Here is a 21,030-nt window from a genome sequence, read left to right on the forward strand (position 1 = left end):
ATGGTGTTCTCATGATTGATTGGCACAGTCATTGTACTAGTACTTTTAATTTCTATTATGAAAGCTAATGCAGTTTTGTTGTACAAGATCCCAAAGCTTTCGCTTTTCCATTATTCATTTAACTTTTAAATTGCTAAAATAGTTTAATCTATGATCAGACAATTTTATGACTTTTATTATATTCCATTGGTATCACACTAAAATCTTGGGGGTGGTACATAAAGAATGGAAAGAGTAAAATAACCACTCTCTGTTTAGTGGAGATGATGAGCTGTAGATGGGTGCAGAAAAAAGAACTGAAACATGATAGCTCATCTTCTTGATTAGTGCTGTTCTTGAGAGCACATATGCACACACAGCTACATTGCCATTGTGTTAAGACGTATCTGCAGTAAACCTGGCCACATTATATGGATATTGTTGATGTGTGTGTGTACGTGTGCGCATGCCCTCAAGAAGACTGGAAATTTGTAACCTGAGCTACTACATCGTGGTTAATATTTATGTGCCTGAATATATCTCAACACCTCGATTATACAGTGCATGATAATGTTAACCCATTTGAAAATCAGTTGTTCAGTTAACTGAAGTTAGCAATGCAGTTTTTTCACTTCTAGACCATCTTTTTTACATAAGATCTGCCAGAATGGCTCTGTAATGCTGCTGTATAGGAAACAACATGAAGGCACTTATTGGACTACATAAGTGTGAAAAACATGTTTTACAGCCAGTTGAATCTGTACTCTTCTTGTTGTGATTGTCAAATTTTGGTGTGATGTAGACTATGAGAGAGAGGCTTCTGTTCCTGAAAGACCTGCCCAGGCTGATAGTGGGACTTCACATATGTGAAATGTTTTGATGTGGCATGCATTGTGTATGCTGATTATTGTACACAAGTCACTTGCTTTCACTCACTTCAGGCTGTTGGGCTAAAGTGCACTTATGTCATCCACAGCTCTTGCGTTGTATGCTAATGTCGGCAGTTCATCCACAGCTCTTGCGTTGTATGCTAATGTCGGCAGTTCATTGACATTTTTCATAGCCAGTGAGACTCACTGAATGTAATGATTTCTTTTGGCAGAAAATACAAATTGATTACATTTGTTTTTTATATGGAGAGCACCAGAATAACATTTACTGATCGGGTTATTAATAATATTGATGTTAATTACTAATTTTTGTATTTCTTAGATGACTGTAAAGCAGTTACTTATGTTGGCAAATTGACCTGCAGTAAAGCTTGAGGCCTTGGTTAGGTTGAATTGACAATTTAGTTGAAAATTGGTGAAGCCAACAAATGTGAATGGAATAAAACTAGGTGTGCTGACTGACTAACCTCTACCATAGCCCAAGACATAGGAGAGGGTGAAATGTGATAATTTGCCTTGTGAATTGATGAAGCCAACAAGTCTCAACATTAAAGTATGATTGCCATAATTGGTTTATGTGTAGAGTAGCCTGAGATATCCATTCGTCATTGCAATAACCTACTGGTATGTTTTTTTTTTTTTCTTCTAATTTTGCAAAATATTTTGGCAGAATGGGTGAATTCTAACACAATACAACAGTATACCAGCTAACTTCTTTTATGGACCATGTTGTTGTTGTTGTTGTTGTTGTTGTTGTTGTGGTCTTCAGTCTTGAGACTGGTTTGATGCAGCTCTCCATGCTACTCTACCCTGTGCAAGCTTCTTCATCTCCCAGTACCTACTGCAGCCTACATCCTTCTGAATCTGCTTAGTGTATTCTTCTCTTGGTCTCCCTCTATGATTTTTACCCTCCACGCTGCCCTCCAATACGAAATTGGTCATCCCTCGATGTCTCAGAACATGTCCTACCAACCGATCCCTTCTTCTAGTCAAGTTGTGCCACAAACTCCTCTTCTCCCCAATTCTATTCAATACCTCCTCATTAGTTATGTGATCTACCCATCTAATCTTCAGCATTCTTCTGTAGCACCACATTTCGAAAGCTTCTATTCTCTTCTTGTCTAAACTATTTATCATCCACGTTTCACTTCCATACAAATACTTTCAGAAACGACTTCCTGACATTTAAATCCATACTCGATGTTAACAAATTTTTCTTCTTCAGAAATGCTTTCCTTGCAATTGCCAGTCTACATTTTATATCCTCCCTACTTCGACCATCATCAGTTATTTTGCTCCCCAAATAGCAAAACTCCTTTACTACTTTAAGTGTCTCATTTCTTAATCTGATTCCCTGAGCATCACCCAACTTAATTCGACTACATTCCATTACCCTCGTTTTGCTTTTGTTGATGTTCATCTTATACCTTCCTTTCAAGACACTGTCCATTCTGTTCAGCTGCTCTTCCAAGTCCTTTGCTGTCTCTGACAGAATTACAATGTCATCGGCGAACCTCAAAGTTTTTATTTCTTATCCATGGATTTTAATACCTACTCCGAACTTTTCTTTTGTTTCCTTTATTGCTTGCTCAATATACAGATTGAATAACATCGGGGATAGGCTACAACCCTGTCTCACTCCCTTCCTATCCACTGCTTCCCTTTCATGTCCCTCGACTGTTATAACTGCCATCTGCTTTCTGTACAAATTGTAAATAGCCTTTGGCTCCCTGTATTTTACCCCTGCCACCTTCAGAATTTGAAAGAGAGTATTCCTATCAACAATGTCAAAAGCTTTCTCTAAGTCTACAAATGCTAGAAACGTAGGTTTGCCTTTCCTTAATCTTTCTTCTAAGATAAGTCGTAGGGTCAGTATTCCCTCATGTGTCCCAACGTTTCTACGGAATCCAAATTGATCTTCCCCGAGGTCGGCTTCTATCAGGTTTTCCATCCGTCTGTAAAGAATTCGCGTTAGTATTTTGCAGCTGTGACTTATTAAACTGATAGTTTGGTAATTTTCACATCTGTTAACACCTGCTTTCTTTGGGATGGGAATTATTACATTCTTCTTGGAGTCTGAGGATATTTCACCTGTCTCATACATCTTGCTCACCAGATGGTAGAGTTTTGTCAGGGCTAGCTCTCCCAAGGCTGTCAGTAGTTCTAATGGAATGTTGTCTACTCCGGAGGCCTTGTTTCGACTCAGGTCTTTCAGTGCTCTGTCAAACTCTTCACGCAGTATCATATCTCCCATTTCATCTTCGTCTACATCCTCTTCCATTTCCATAATATTGTCCTCAAGTACATCGCCCTTGTATAGACCCTCTATATACTCCTTCCACCCTTCTGCTTTCCCTTCTTTGCTTGGAACTGGGTTTCCATATGAGCTCTTGATATTCATGCAAGCAGTTCTCCTTTCTCCAAAGGTCTCTTTAATTTTCGTGTAGGCAGTATCTACCTTACCCCTAGTGAGATAAGCCTCTACCTCCTTACATTTGTCCTCTAGCCATCCCTGCTTAGCCATTTTGCACTTCCTGTCGATCTCATTTTTGAGACGTTTGTATTCCTTTTTGCCTGCTTCATTTACTACATTTTTGTATTTTCTCCTTTCATCAATTAAATTCAGTATCTCTTCTGTTACCCAAGGGTTTCTACCAGCCCTCGTCTTTTTACCTATTTGATCCTCTGCTGCCTTCACTATTTCATCCCTCAAAGCTACCCATTCTTCTTGTACTGTATTTCTTTGCCCTATTCCTGTCAATTGTTCCCTTATGCTCTCCCTGAAACTCTGTACAACCTCTGTTTCTTTCAGTTTATCCATAGGAAATTATAAATTAGCATTCTAATTGACTGCCAACAACAGACTCATGATTCATCATAATTGTATTTCTGTCATTCAGCATGTGAGTTATTACCAATTTCGGCATGTAACATAATAGCCAAGGACATCATAAGTGCATTTTTAACATTTTCCATGTTGAGTATTAGGAACTCCTTATGTATTTTTTAATCACTTTGTAGGCACCAGGTGCCTAAACTTTGTTTAGTGAGATTTTTGAGAACATTCTGCCATGGTGACTATGAACGCCTAATAGAAATTCAAGTGAGTATGAAATGTTCTTTAGGAATGTGTTCATATCAGTGTAGCCTTTTAGAAATATTAGTAAACTGAACTTGTGCCTGCACTTTCTAAGCTTCTCACTGTTGATGAAATGGTGAGCTCTAAACTTACTTCTTTCTATAATTTTCATATCGTACATTGGCATAATATACTTTGCTCCATGTGGGATACACTTGAATTATTGAATTAGCTATATCTATCTAGTGGCACATAAAATCTCCTTTTGCACTAATGATAGTGGTGATAATTGTGGCATTGAGATACTGAAAGTGAAAGTGTTTGGGAACCATTCTGATCCAGGACTCTGCAGCCACCACCCACAACTCATAAAGATTGGTTGAAGCTGGATCCAAGGTCCATCTCAATCATAGGATGGTCAAGTGTTCTGGGATGGGCTTGGTATACATGTGTGGGGAGGGGGTTGGGGGGGGGGGAGTGTTTATAGGCAGCTGGTGTGGTGCAGGCGAATGACCGAACAGTGGCTTTCCTCTGTCATTCATAAATAGCAGCCATGTAGGGCCCTGTTTCATGTATACAACCCCACACTAGAGTTCCTCCACCATCTATTTTACTCTGTTCGCCCATTGGTTGCATTTCTTGTGCGATTTTCCACATGCTAATACACAGCCATTTGGATATAAGAACATGTTCTGTGACTAATCAGTCTAGGCAACCGTTTTTCATACTTCAAGTGTCCAGTGGCTGTTTTCATGCTCCAGTGCTAATCGCTGTGCTCTGTGTCATATGGTGAGCATAGTTACATGTAGGACAGTCTCATGCTTCGGGGACCCATGATTTTACCACTATAGCATATGCTGATACCTTGCGTCTTTTCTGTTCTGCACGTGACACTTACATTGGCAGCCAGTAATAGGTTTGATGACTTCCCAGTCACGTGACATGCCAAATCTTCCAAACTGTACTGTTATCACACTACAGTATTATATACTATTGTGCCCACAACAAATTGTGTAACGAAACTAAGAACATTATTTTGTAAATCATCTGTAGAAGCAATTAAATATTAATGGTGCTGTTACTCACTCCTGAAAGGGTCAATCCAAATGATATGGTCCAATAAAAATTAAGTTGATTGCATGACCATTTTTAAATATTTTAATTTTTTATATGTGATTACCCTATAATTGAGAAATTCAAAACAGTTTTTTAAAAATTTTTACCTTTCACCTTTACTGAATGGCAGCCATTTTCGTTTATAGGTACATGACGAGGTTTCAGTTTAGAGGCATTAGCAAAAAATATGAATATCTCTGCACTGGGTTAAGTTACAACATTTCAGTTGGCATGATTGTTTTTAGAAAAGTGTCCTCTACAACATTGTCTATTACACAAAATACCCTAAATTCAAAAATAATCAGTCAAAATGCCCTCCAAAGCTTGGTATCCAAAATTTCAAAAATCCACTTTTTAAACCCTAAAATAACAAACAAGGAGTGATTTATGAGAGTGTATTTTTTCCTATAATTCGATATCATGCACTACAAGCCTCATACAGATCAAAAACACTTACAAATGTTTCCTTAATTTTTTATGGATTTTTGAAATTTGAAAATTTTAATTTTGTGTAAAGTTTGGGCTTAGTTATCTCAGGTGGGACAGAATATAAAAATATGATTTAGCATAGTTTGTACACTTATATGATAGCAACATATTGTAAAATTTTCAACATTGGTATCTGACTGTGAACAAAGATATGAATTTCACATTACCCTACAACTGATCTTATGGCTGTTGCGTATTCATGTGTGATATTAGTGGGATGTAATCAATTATTATTGAAGTAAGGTACTGAATTATATACAAAAAGTGGAAAGATCACTGAAATTAACATTTATATTATTTTGACATACTTAACTTTCTGACATGCCAAGGAAATTGTGGAAATGCCTTGTTCTTCTTATTGCTATACAGTTTTCAAATCTGGTTTGAAGTGTTGTTTTTGTATGTAGAACCACTTCTTCTTTCTTAATCAGAAAATAGGTAATGCCTTTAATATTATCCTTGCAAAAGACATACATGTCCTGTACTGTGAGAATTTGGTCTGTGGTTGGTCTTTGTAGGCTGGTTTCACTTACTTCACGTTTTGTTGTACCTCCTACTCTTAGTCTTAGTCTTAGGTGGAGATTTCAATTTACCAGATATAGACTGGGACACTCAGATGTTTAGGACGGGTGGTAGGGACAGAGCATCGAGTGACATTATACTGAGTGCACTATCCGAAAATTACCTCGAGCAATTAAACAGAGAACCGACTTGTGGAGATAACATCTTGGACCTACTGATAACAAACAGACCCGAACTTTTCGACTCTGTATGTGCAGAACAGGGAATCAGTGATCATAAGGCCGTTGCAGCATTCCTGAATATGGAAGTTAATAGGAATATAAAAAAAGGGAGGAAGGTTTATCTGTTTAGCAAGAGTAATAGAAGGCAGATTTCAGACTACCTAACAGATCAAAACGAAAATTTCTGTTCTGACACTGACAATGTTGAGTGTTTATGGAAAAAGTTCAAGGCAATCGTAAAATGTGTTTTAGACAGGTACGTGCCGAGTAAAACTGTGAGGGACGGGAAAAACCCACCGTGGTACAACAACAAAGTTAGGAAACTACTGCGAAAGCAAAGAGAGCTTCACTGCAAGTTTAAACGCAGCCAAAACCTCTCAGACAAACAAAAGCTAAACGATGTCAAAGTTAGCGTAAGGAGGGCTATGCGAGAAGCGTTTAGTGAATTCGAAAGTAAAATTCTATGTACCGACTTGACAGAAAATCCTAGGAAGTTCTGGTCTTACGTTAAATCAGTAAGTGGCTCGAAACAGCATATCCAGACACTCCGGGATGATGATGGCATTGAAATAGAGGATGACACGCGTAAAGCTGAAATACTAAACACCTTTTTCCAAAGCTGTTTCACAGAGGAAGACCACACTGCAATTCCTTCTCTAAATCCTCGCACAAACGAAAAAATGGCTGACATCGAAATAAATGTCCAAGGAATAGAAAAGCAACTGGAATCACTCAACAGAGGAAAGTCCACTGGACCTGACGGGATACCAATTCGATTCTACACAGAGTACGCGAAAGAACTTGCCCCCCTTCTAACAGCCGTGTACCGCAAGTCTCTAGAGGAACGGAAGTTTCCAAATGGTTGGAAAAGAGCACAGGTAGTCCCAGTCTTCAAGAAGGGCCGTCGAGCAGATGCGCTAAACTATAGACCTATATCTCTGACGTCGATCTGTTGTAGAATTTTAGAACATGTTTTTTGCTCGAGTATCATGTCGTTTTTGGAAACCCAGAATCTACTATGTAGGAATCAACATGGATTCCGGAAACAGCGATCGTGTGAGACCCAACTCGCTTTATTTGTTCATGAGACCCAGAAAATATTAGATACAGGCTCCCAGGTAGATGCTATTTTTCTTGACTTCCGGAAGGCGTTCGATACAGTTCCGCACTGTCGCGTGATAAACAAAGTAAGAGCCTACGGAATATCAGACCAGCTGTGTCATTGGATTGAAGAGTTTTTAGCAAACAGAACACAGCATGTTGTAATCAATGGAGAGACGTCTACAGACGTTAAAGTAACCTCTGGCGTGCCACAGGGGAGTGTTATGGGACCATTGCTTTTCACAATATATATAAATGACCTAGTAGATAGTGTCGGAAGTTCCATGCGGCTTTTCGCGGATGATGCTGTAGTATACAGAGATGTTGCAGCATTAGAAAATTGTAGCGAAATGCAGGAAGATCTGCAGCGGATAGGCACTTGGTGCAGGGAGTGGCAACTGACCCTTAACATAGACAAATGTAATGTATTGTGAATACATAGAAAGAAGGATCCTTTATTGTATGATTATATGATAGCGGAACAAACACTGGTAGCAGTTACTTCTGTAAAATATCTGGGAGTATGCGTGCAGAACGAGTTGAAGTGGAACGATCATATAAAATTAATTGTTGGTAAGGCGGGTACCAGGTTGAGATTCATTGGGAGAGTCCTTAGAAAATGTAGTCCATCAACAAAGGAGGTGGCTTACAAAACACTCGTTCGACCTATACTTGAGTATTGCTCATCAGTGTGGGATCCGTACCAGATCGGGTTGACGGAGGAGATAGAGAAGATCCAAAGAAGAGCGGCGCGTTTTGTCACAGGGTTATTTGGTAACCGTGATAGCGTTACGGAGATGATTAACAAACTCAAGTGGCAGACTCTGCAAGAGAGGCGCTCTGCATCGCGGTGTAGCTTGCTCGCCAGGTTTCGAGAGGGAGCGTTTCTGGATGAGGTATCGAATATATTGCTTCCCCCTACTTATACCTCCCGAGCAGATCACGAATGTAAAATTAGAGAGATTAGAGCGCGCACGGAGGCTTTCAGACAGTCGTTCTTCCCGCGAACCATACGCGACTGGAACAGGAAAAGGAGGTAATGACAGTGGCACGTAAAGTGCCCTCCGCCACACACCATTGGGTGTCTTGCGGAGTATAAATGAAGATGTAGATCACATGCATTTTTACCATGGCTAGATGCAAAAAAGTGCCATTTATTTATTTATTTATTTATTTATTTATTTATTATCTTTTTTGCATATAGTCACCAACTGCTGTATTTTGCTAACATCATAGCATTTTATACAATTTTTGTACAAACAGTAGGAATTTGCAATTCACATGTACAAGAAGCCATTTATGGGTGATGCACATGGCAATATATGGTACAGTACTTCATAATGCAACATACAGTCACATAGTATAGGTATTTGAATTTACAACATGTTGTTACAAAAATAATATATATTACAGTCACCTCAGAATAGTATATTATATAGATAGAAGAGTTAGGCCTACATTTAAGAATAGCTACATTTTAATATCAGTATTCAGTCAGTGAGTACAAACATTTGAGAGTTAAGAATGACTTTAATTCCGTTTTGAATACTTTACCTCTGTGGTATCTTATAGCACTGGACAGTTTGTTAAACCATATCTGGCCATTAATCCAAGGACTATGATCTGTTGTCTTTAGTTTAGCTCTGTTTCTGAAGAAGTAATCATTTTGTATTGTGTTATGGGTATGCACATCAGAGCACTTAGTTTCATTATTTTTATGGTCCACAAAGAATGCTGTTAATTTGTACAGATGCAAGAAATATACTGTTAGATATTTATGTTGTACAAAGGTTTCCCGACATGAATCTCTGTGTACTAGTCGATGCATAGTCCTGATTGCTCTTTTCTGCAGTGTTAGAAGTCTGTTCATGTGTGTATCAGCAGCACATCCCCATACCTCTATTCCAAAATTAATGTATGGAAATATTGTCCCATTATAAGCAGTTTTTAATGTTTGTTCAGAGACTAATTTTGATAGTTTGCTAATTAAGTGCAGTGAAATGCTGATTTTATTGCATACAAAATTGATGTGGTCTACCCATCTAAGATTTTCGCCTAGGTATGTCCCCAAAAATTTACATTTGTCAGTGTCTACTTTTTTTATGCCACTTATGTTATCAATACAGGTTTAGTATGAATTACCCAGTTTAAATAGTAATAGCTGGGATTTGCTAATATTGACTTTTAGAGCTTGATCATGGAAGCAAGTAGTTACTTGACTTAAGCCATCAGTTGCAGGCAATGTCAAGTCATTAGTTTGTTTGCAAAAGAACAAAAGTGAGGTATCATCTGCATAACTTACTAATTGGGAGTACAGAGGTGCCTCTAAATCATTAATGTAGACCGGGAAAAGGAAAGGGCCCAAGACGGAGCCCTGAGGTACACCTTGTTTTACTGTTTCATAGCTGGATTGGAAATGTTTGATCTGATCATTAATTTCATAACTCAGCTTTGTACACTGCTTATGATTGGTTAGATAAGTGATCAATAGTTGTATAGATGTGGCATTTATATTGTAAGTTTCCATTTACTAAGTAGTAGCTCATGGTTCATTGGGTCAAATGCTTTAGTAAGGTCTAGAAGTATCCCTGCTGTCTGCATTCCCTCATCCAGGGCATCATACACCTTGTGGAGAAATTCAGTAATTGCCGTAATGGTACTGTGATGCTTTCTGAAGCCATGCTGTGTTTCTGCTGGTAAATTATTCTTTGTGAAATAATCAATAAGTTGTGTCAACAAAACAATTTGAAATATTTTACAAAAAAAATGGTATTGGAGGTATGGGCCTGAAGTTTGATAGCTCTTCTTTCGATCCTTTTAATGCACAGGTTTAACTATACTTTTCTTCAATAAATTTGGAAATGTGTTCTCCCTGATACTACTGTTGATCATATGGGTAATTATTCCAACTAATTCCTTATTGCATTTTTTTAAATTATAGTACTACTCAGTCCATCCCAGCCAGATGAGGTCTTATTCTTTAAGTTATTCATTCTTTTTCCTATTCCCTCCACACTCCCTTTCTTAAATTCAAAAGTAGTTTCCTGCCTAGGGTAAGGCTTAACCATCTGAGTCAGACCTGCGTTATTAACTGGATTCTCAGCTGAAGATATAAAATATTCATTAAATATATTGCAGATTTTATCAGGATCCTTAATATGGTTTCCTTCATGTTGGATTCTGTCAATTTGAGCATCTAGCTTAAGGGTGTCTTTACGATATCTATTTATTATATTTCATGAAGTCTTTCCTATATTTGTTGTCCTTGCTATTTCCTTATCTAGGATCTGTTTTCTTAAATTTGAGAACTGTTCCTGAAATTATGTTTTAGCTTGATTCTACGTATCTTTAAATATTTGCAATTTAGTTGACTTATGTAGCACACTTAGATCCTTGATATTTAGCTTGAGTTTAATCATGTAAGCTGGAAAAGTCAGTCTGATGTTTTTTACATTGTGGCCTTGAGTTACTACTTAATTAATTTCTTTCACTGGGCAGCAAAAATTATGATATTGTAAAACAATATCATAAAATTTGGTCCATTTCTATTCGGACCCATTTTGCTGAAGAACTAGTTGCCATTCCTCAGATGATAGTTTACTTTTAAAAGCATTACTGTTTTTCTCTTTAAGCATTCTTTTATGTTTTACGACCTGAGTCCTTTCTTGGATGCTTGTGTGTTCAGCCTCCAACCCAAAGTCTACTTTGTGGTTGCACAGATTTGAAAAATTCTTTATGTTCTTATACTGATGACTACTTCCATCTGAAAAGTATATCAGCTTCTCAACTATGGGAAAATTTTCTTTTATGTAATTTATTACATACTTTTGAAACATATGTACAGCCAAAGTGTTGTGCTCCGAGTAGTCACTTAGAAAAATTGAAGAACGGCAAACTTTTTAAAGTAGAGAATAAATGGATTCACTGTTGCCTGGTCATTGACCCAGTGGTACCCTTGTATTGCATCCCGAATCACAAATGTAAAATTTTCTGCAAAATCAGCTAGCACTATGCATTCAGTTTCATGAAGTTGTGCTTTTTTGTCCTTTAAAAACTTACTTTGGATTTCAGAAACATAGTGGTGACTTTTGAGTTTTTGTAAGTTATCAATTAAAGATTCCAAGTACTCTTCCTGAGATTTAATCACTGTTATCATTTCTGCCCTATCAGTTGTGACCCACTGTTTGTAGGTAGTACTGTCTGGCATTTCCTCACCATATTCATGAAACAATTCAATAACAGTTTCCTTACCAGATCATTTATTACACAAACTCATCATGCAGTCATAACTGTTGGTGTCACAGACCATTAAATCTAGTAACTCTTTGTACTTAAGACCACTGAGTTTTGCACCCGCAATCATCAGTTTGACGTTTTGATGATATAAACAAACACATACAGAGTGTGTCCCTGAGGATCCAACCAAAATACACCACTTGGGGCGGACGTCACAAAATTTTGACCTTCCAATTTTGCATTCAGGATGATAATTTTTGAAAACTACATGAAGTTCATTTTAATTTGACAGCTCTAGTCATTTCTGCTTTGCTACTTTAACTCCATTTATAACAACTCTTTTGCTATCTTTGCAACCTGAGCGCAGTCTACTGCTTTTATCATCTTCAAAAAACTGCTGGATCTTTTTAATTGTTTCTTCACTTATACCTCCACCTTTTTTCTTTCTAAAACTGGAAGAATGCCTTGCTCTTTCACTAATTTTTGGGTTAGTTTAACCAAATGATGAGAAACGTTGAATTGATGAATTATTTTTTCTCTTGACCATGAGTCAGGGAGAAAACTTAAACTTTTAACTTTTTCCTCTTTAGATGTCACTGAACATTTAATTTCTAATTTCTCTATTAATCTCAAATATTCAGTGTCAGATGATGCTGGTGGTAGGTTTTCTTCTTCTTTAGAAATAATGTTGGTATCTGTATTATTAAAGCATGATTCCAAGTCTTTTCTAATTTTGCCTGAAATTTGTTGTACTTTATTTTCAATAGCTGCTTTTCTTTTTCTGCTACTTAAATTTATTATTTTTGAAGCAGGAGATATGTCTAACTTAGCACAAGCAAAATCCAATATGCTAACAGCTTCCTCATTAGAAATATAAAGGTCATTAACAAGGTTATTGGTTCTGCTTCTGGATTCACAACAAATATTTTTGAGTAACAATTTGGGCACAGGAAATTTCCAGGAATCACATTACGTATCACTTGGGAAGCTGTTTCACTCTCATATAACAAGAACAAATGTTCAAGTTTTATTTCCCTCAAATCTTTAGTAATAGGCTTTTTATGAACTTTAAGTGGATCACAGCACTTTCTTCCAAAAATGTGGTTTTACTTCAGAATATATTTCTTATCATGATATTCACACAGCGATGTTACAGAACAACTTACTCAAAATTTAGACAAAATTTGTCTAACTTCATCAAAGTCATTGACATTTTTCAAGTTTTTTTAAACTGAACCTTAACCTGTTTTGTAACACACTTCACTTGCTATCTGTCCAACAGAGCACTGTTCATCCATGCTATTGCATTCCAGTTAATCTCTCAAAATTAATTACAAATTACACACAGAACAAAGCACATAACACATTCTACACTCTCGATGAAGTATGTACGTCCATTCTAACAGAATTTCAGAACAGACTGACTACAACAATGCCACACCCAGCAATAATATACTTCTACAATGCCACACCCAGCAATAATGTACTTCTTTATTGACAATAAACCTAAACGTAAATGAACATTTTTTATTACAATAGAACAAAAGCGAAAGCCCCTATTGTTTAATATTGCATTATTAAAAATAAATAAACTAAAAGAATATTGGGCAATAGTGTTAACTAAATATATGTCACAATTAAATAAACAATAAACCATTTAAATAGGCAACAGCCATATGATCAGTTGTAGAGTAATGTGAATTATTTCCTCATTTTCAAAAATTCATATCTTTGTTCAGTCAGATATCAATGTTGAGTTTTACAGTACATTGCTATCATATTGGTGTACAAACTGTGCAGAAATCATATTTTTATATTCTGTCCCACCTGAGATAACTAAACCCAAACTTTACAAAAAATTGAAATTTTTCAAATTTCAAAAATTCATAAAAAGTTAAGGAAACATTTGTAAGTGTTCTTTCTCCATATGAGGCTAGTAGTGTATGATATCTAACTATAGGAAAAAAATAAACTCTCATAAATCACTCCTTGTTTGTTATTTTAGGGCCTAAAAAGTGGATTTTTGAAAATTTGGATACCAAGCTTTGGAGGGCATTTTGACCGATTATTTTTGAATTTAGGGTATTTTGTGTAATAGACAATGTTGTAGAGGACAGTTTTCTAAAAACAATCATGTCAATTCCAATGCTGTAACTTAACCCAGTGCAGAGATATTCGAATTTTTGCTAATGTTCCAGGCTGAAAAATCGTCATTCACGTACAAATAAAAATGGCCACCATCCAGTAAAGGTTTAAGATAAATTATTTTAAAATACTGTTTTGAACTTCTCAGATATAGGGCAATCACATATAAAAAAATTAAAATATTTAAAAATGGTCAAGCAACTATCCTGGACCACTTCATATGGATTGACCCGAAAACAAATTTCACAATTAGCCAGGGCCTGAACAGCTAAATTTCCTGTAATCAGAGTCGTGCCCTACTGATGAGTTATTTGATTTCCACTACAGTTGTGGTTCAAATGGCTCTGAGCACTATGGGACTCAACTGCTGTGGTCATAAGTCCCCTAGAACTTAGAACTACTTAAACCTAACTAACCTAAGGACATCACTCACATCCATGCCCGAGGCAGGTTTCGAACCTGCGACCGTAGTGGTCGTGCAGTTCCAGACTGTAGCGCCGTTAACCGCTCGGGCACTCCGGCCGGCACTACAGTTGTGTTAGACTAGTAATAAATGTAGTCCACAAGTATGCTACAAGCTGCATGATAAATAAAAACACCATATATGATCAGGAAATGTATCCAACATTCTCTCTTTCCACAACTGGCAATTTTTTGGTGGTGAACATGTCTTACAGCACCAGGCCTTTAGTCACTACCAAAGGATGAGTCCATCACACTAGATTGCGTTACTGACCTCTACTAAGGAGAAGGGTGAAAATTTGTGACCTTAATCATACAGATGAAAACAACTACTGTAATATCTGCTGTGTTACCTTTACATGTAGTGTTATTTAATTCTACGTACAACAATATTGATATTTGTAGTAAGTATTCAGTCTCAAATATTAGTTAGGCCCATGCTGATTTGAGAAATCAACTGATCAGATAACCTATGTAAATTGTGATGGGAATGTTGCGTCTAAACAACCTGTGGCTTCGAACTTCAAAATCATTCTCGCCACACCTGCATTTGTCAACGGACCTTTACCCGTTCGAATCCCCTTCCTATGGTGATAGGATCATAATGCTGAACTAGCACATTCCCCATTCTGACAATACAGCTTCACTAAAAGCGCCTTTTCAGGTAACGTCAACATGCTGTGACTGCTGGCACATCTGATTCTCTCTCTCATTCCAGCTCCTTTTATACACGATTGTCATGTGCAGTCACTGACGTTTTGCTGTCCAGCGCCATCTGTCGGACATTTTGTGAACTTAGTAATTATTTTTTTTATTTTTTGTTTGTTTGTTTGTTCTAATAAAACCCCATGTCATTCCAAGCATGTGTGTCAATTTTTACCTTTTTATCTATATTATTCTGTGGTTTATTAAGTTTTAAAATGTGTACTGACTTTTTGATCACCCGGTACATGTTATGCAGGCATTTGTTCAGATCTCTTGAATTTTCAGCTTTCACCCCTTTACAGTGCGATCTGTCAAGGGACACTAGACAGAAAAATCATTTGAACTTGAATAACACTTCCTTAACTATTGTAGTTAAAGATGTCCACACTTCTGCAGATGCCAGTTTTTACCAGCCTCCAACAAAAATGAAAAAATTGAGTGATAAAAATGGTGATAATTATTTGCATATACTACTCCTATCATTATATCATTTTTATTTTTTATGGTCTAATTTATTTACTCTACATTCTGTCAACTGTGTAGTGACACATTCTGTGACTGAGAAGCTTTGACTCACATTGTCCCACTGAATCTGGATGAGGGGGGTGGTGGAGGTGTGATCTGAATGTGTATCTTCAAGTGTTCAGCTGCCATGGTACATTTATTTAGAATAACTGTGTAATTGTTAATAAACGACTGAAGTAGATAATGGAAAGACATAATGAATTATATATTTAATTTCCTAGTCATATGTGAACTGTTAAATATGATTATGATGTCTTACTTTGTATATTCTACGACTACAGACCAGATCTGTTAGTAGCTGCTGGTACCAATAGTTTTTCCGGACTTTTGCTGTAAAGTGGACACCACTTGCTGTTACCAACTACAAGTACCGTACTTTTTCTCACATGGCTATGTTGTTTTTCTAAAGTAATATTTACACTAGCAACAATGCAGTCAGATTCAGTTTACCAGTTGATTATGCTGAAGGCATTACTGTGTTGAATGTACATACATCACTGGTATATATTGTTATGTAGGAAAAGAGGAGATGAGATATCCAATAATAATTTAAAAATACATTTATTGAACAGTGAAAACTTTGGTTCTTATCGATTCATATCCAGTACAAGTTGGAATTCAGTATGAAAAGTTCAGATGTTTATTTATAAATAATAAAATAAATGTTTCATGTTTTCTGAACTGAATATGTAGAATGATTAAGCAATGAATGTAGAAAGATCAGGGAGAGCCAGTAATATAGGTCATGCCTGCACTGTAATTAATTTCTTAAAATATAAAAAACTAATGTACATTGTCACAAAAGAGCTACTTATGTTGCTGTTTTATTTGTGTTTACAGGTTTTTTCTCGACTTAGTTTGTCAGGAGATTGGTGGTGCCTCTTTTTATTATTTTTAAAATATTTAGGAAGGAATTTTGCACTTTGTATGATTAATGATGATAAATAGAGAAAGGTTATGATGTGAAGATGAGAAGTATTGAATTTATATTATAGTAAGTAAAATTACCTGTGAATTTATGTGAAGTTCAAATAACTGATTAACCAGCACAGTGGTTTGTTTTAAAGGAAAACTCATTAACATTTTAAGGAGTGTGCTATACAGTGAAGTTTTCAAATCGTTGCACAGGCAGATTAATCTGTGTGTTATTAAAACATCAGCTTAACAGATGGCTGATGAAAGCAGTGCTCTAACTAACTGCATTCTAATATAGTCTAAGGACTAATGCCACACCCCATATCTGTTCTAAGTTAGGGACTTATACACGTTATAAACGTATTATTAACGGTGTTGATGACAAGGTTATATGCATAACCATTAAAATTCTAGGGTAATGTATGTGCTGTATTGAGACAATACTAGTGGTGTAATATGCTATTTTTTGATGAGTGGGGGGGAGGGGACTGGAGAGTTGCAGTGAAGTAAGAGGCAATAGACATGCAGAGGAAACAGAGGGGAGAAAGGTACAGATTCTGTAGGTGCAGTGGGAGCCGATATACTTCTCCAGCCTCCACAATTAAAGTAATGAGTATGGGTGAGGTAAGATGTTACCCGGGGGGGGGGGGGGGGGGGCAGCAAGAGAATAGGGTGTTAATAAGGACAGTGATCTGGAGTGGCTAAAGGCAGATGGTGACAAGAAAACAGTATGAGAATAGATTTAGCAGCTGTCAATGTAGGCATACTTGGACTGTGCGGTTAATGAAAGGAAGACTGTTAAGGCAGCATGAGAGTTATGAATCTCCCTCCCTCCCTCCCCTCCCTACACACACACACACACACACACACACACACACACACACACACACACAGAGAGAGAGAGAGAGAGAGAGAGAGAGAGAGAGAGAGAGAGAGAGATTGTAAGTGTGTAGTGGTGTATGTCACGAGACATTCTGTGTGCTATCAGTTTGATGAATCTATATTTGGTTGTTGATAAAATATGGAAATTAGACCCCAATTCCCAGTATTCCATAAGTGTAAACACTGTTTAAAAGGGAAATTACATTGCTGATACCATTAAGTGTTTTTAAACCAAATAGACAGTGAAATGGAAAGAAATTTATCGAATTTTCTGAATGCAAATGTGTGTTTATTATGTGAACTGTGTTTTCAAACAAACCCTCATTGCTTCCGTTCGTGTTACTCTCATGAGAATTTGAATAACAGGCACATACCATACCCTACCATGGCATCACGTCTCCTCTCAATAATTGTAACATGCTGTGGCGCGTACTCTCCAAAATACCAATAGCATGGTGAATCATTTTGATCTGTTAACCTCTCATTTGTGGCTCACAAATCGTGTAAATTGGTTGCAGCTGGCTTTGTGGCATAGGTAGGATTCCTCATATCCAATGTGTTTGTCTAACCATTCTGACACAATTAGGGTGCGATGAGTCATGTTGAAGATACAGGTCGCCATTGGGGTGCTATAGGTGATGAAACTGATGTACGTAATCGAACAGTAAGATCTTTTTGAATAGTTAACACGCGATATACGATTTTAGAGATATCAGCGTCCCCAGTTCATCGCGTGTAAACATTGCCCGCAGTATACCTCAAGTACCTGCCTGTCAGTGAGTGTGATGTGTTGCTCATCGTGGTTTTCAATGCTCTCGTCAATGTAGCGTTGCTCATCAGTCCGAGTAACCATTCCGCCTGTGTCCATTGGCAGTGTCCCTGTGATGTGTAGTTAGGTGACAAGTGAACCATCTCTCCTTTGATACGGGTTTGCCAGAAACCCATATATTTTCTGAAAACTTATGTCACAAGTAGAAAACCCATGAAATCTTAAGTGTAGACAGAGAATCATGTAGGAGGTATAGGACCCACAAAGTATCAGTAAAATGTTAGAAACATGACACCAACAGTCATTAAAATGCTCATTTCATGTGTGTATATGGACTAATAATATGGTAAGAAGTTGGAAATCTCAATATAAATGAAGACACAACTCATTTAAAAGAAACGATATATGTTGGGATGTAGAAAATGTGACTTGTTATTGACTTCAAACAATATCTGTTACAAGAGAAAATCAATGTGCAAATCATTAAATAAACAGTGATATGGACAGAAAGTTCACAATGGGCACATTTTACAAAAGTGATAGCCTCTCGTGTTGCACACCCATCATTTATCAATAAATCGAAGCACTAGTCCATTGGCGCAATCCACATTCCAGGTTCACCTCTCAAGTATCTGTTCTTACAAAAAGCTTATTTAATCAAATTCTTGAAACGAGGAGTGCTGAACTGATATAGGGGAAAAGGACTGCGGGGCCAGAAAACTATTGCAATTGCAAATGTGCTTCTGTGTCTGTTCTGTCTCGAACAAAAGATTTGTAGTGTCTGAAAAAATAAATGATAGAATCTGGATCTTTCCCGTACATCCTTCAATTACCAGTTCTTTTTGTAGTACTTTACCACCAGGTGCATCGGAAGCAGACTATGCATGATATTTGTTATAACACTATGCATCCACTAAAAGCAGAATTTTCTTCCTGTCATCAGGCATACTTGGCCAAAATACGTCACAATAGAACCGTTTGAGATCTGCTTTCAACATGTTCGCTGTTTTTCCAGCATATGATCCTATATTCGGAGGATCTGCTGACTTTGACTGCGGGCTCAGATACAAGCACATACGTTTGCCGCAGTATCTCACCTTCCATTGAAATCGTGGCCATAATCCTTAAACTGTACTGTGCTGCAGAGACTGATCCAGCGACAGTGCGCAACTACAGTATGAACAACTGTTGTTATTCTGGTTTGCAGAGTTCGATGGCCATGTAAGTTTTTGTCAAATCTGCTCTTGTCAGCATTGAAGACATGTATTGTAGTTAAGTTTTCTGTAACGATGTGGTTGTGAATCTTCACAACAAAATCGTCACACGCCTGTGACAAATTTGCTTCCTTATCCTGCCAATTCCTTTCGACTGTGAGAGTATTGCTCTGTCAACAGTGTTGTTCCGCTTCTTGAAGCGATGTACCCTGGAAACAGAAGTGTTGAAATCAATTGTATTTTGCGGACCCATTGCTACCTTAAATTGTGTGGCTCACAGTCTCAAAGTCCAGTTGTGAATAATTGCTCCTCCTGTTCCCTTCTCTTTTAATTTCTGCAGGACAGCCTGATTGATTTTTGGATCAATGAAGTATTCATTTTTCCTCAAAGTGTACAGAATGTTCATGTTCTTAATTTTGTGGAACTGATTCATTACTGACACTGAGACAGACGTTTCATCCGGGTGGGTGTGAACCCTTACCTATCTTGGCTTCGTGCAGTGGCCCATGTTCACCTTGGCCTTCATTCGCTTCCTAAGGGCACTACTCCAGCCTCTCTCTGTTGCCTTCAGGTTCACGAGCTTTGCATGGAACTTCGCGATAGTACCTTTGTGTACACTGACGGCTCTCGGACTGACCATGATGTTGGGTGTGCCTTCGTCATTGGCGCCGACATTCTTCGGTATCAGCTTCCGGCACACTGCTCACAACAGTCATTACAGCAGAGCTCTTCACCCTGTATCGGCCTACGCAGTACACCCAGCAACACAGGCTTATCAATTGTGTCATCAGCTCAGACTCTTATCAGCGTCCTTCAAAGCCTCTGTGTGCTTTACACCGTCCATCCCTTAGTGCAGAAGGTCCAGGAAAGCTGTCACTTGCTCACTTGATGGAGCCACTGTGATGTTTTTGTGGGTTCCTGGTCACATCAGTCTGACAGGAAACGAGGCTGCTGCCAAGGCTGCAGTCCTCGTACCTCAGCCCGTTAGTTCTTACATTCCCTCTCTCAATCCCTGTGTTGCCATCTGTCAACAGGTGGTGTCACTTTGACATCTCCACTGGTCATCCCTTCATGGTAAAAAGCTCCGGCTTATTAAGCCTCGCCCAGCGGCTTGGACGACCTCCTCTCAGTGCTCTCACTGCAATGAGGTCATTTTAACTAAGTTGTGTATTGGGCACTGCCTTTTTAGCCATCACCATTTGTTAAGTGGTGCTCCCCCATCACTTTGTGCACATTGCACCCAAATTTTAATTGTCCGCCATTTACTGACGAATGGCCTTTTTTTTTAACCGTTTACATTCCAGTATGTATTTGCCGTCTTATTTATCGGCCGTTTTAGCGAACGACACGTGGGCTGCTGACTGCGTTTTACTTTTTTATCTGTTGTAGCAATATGTCGAAGGCCATTTAATTTTTAGTTCTGGACCTCCTTTTCTCTATGGTGTATTTTATAGACCTTTCTCTACCTCCCTGTTGTTTAGCTGTCTTATCTTCCTTCGATTGGGATTGACATGTAGTCATTTTTAACTCCTCTCTTTGTCTTCGTGTTTTACAGTTTTGAAATGGGTGCATATGATCCTAGTTATTTTTCTAGGGGGGGGGGGGGGGGGGGGGAATAAATGTTTCATTCGAGGTCTGCCTGTCGTAGGATCTGTGGCGGGTGGGTGATGATAAGTTCCTATGGGACCAAACTGCTGAAGTCATCGGTCCCTAGGCTTACACACTACTTAATGTAACTTTAACTTATGCTAAGGACAACACACGCACACCCATCCGTGTC

General features: G+C 37.8%; 1 protein-coding gene across 2 annotated transcripts in view; it reads left to right on the forward strand.

The window, feature by feature from the left end:
* LOC126184914 (guanine nucleotide-releasing factor 2) overlaps positions 1 to 21,030 on the forward strand; it is a 406,168-nt gene that overhangs the window by 2,083 nt on the left and 383,055 nt on the right. The window contains exon 2 of one of the 2 annotated variants that reach the window (XM_049927578.1): positions 16,311 to 16,464. The exons of the other annotated variant lie outside the window; for it this stretch is intronic. The gene's annotated coding sequence lies outside the window, so the exon portion shown is untranslated. The remainder of the gene's footprint in view (positions 1 to 16,310; positions 16,465 to 21,030) is intronic. 2 annotated transcript variants of the gene reach the window in all.

Source organism: Schistocerca cancellata, chromosome 4 (genome assembly GCF_023864275.1).
Source record: "Schistocerca cancellata isolate TAMUIC-IGC-003103 chromosome 4, iqSchCanc2.1, whole genome shotgun sequence".
NCBI lineage: Eukaryota > Metazoa > Arthropoda > Insecta > Orthoptera > Acrididae > Schistocerca > Schistocerca cancellata.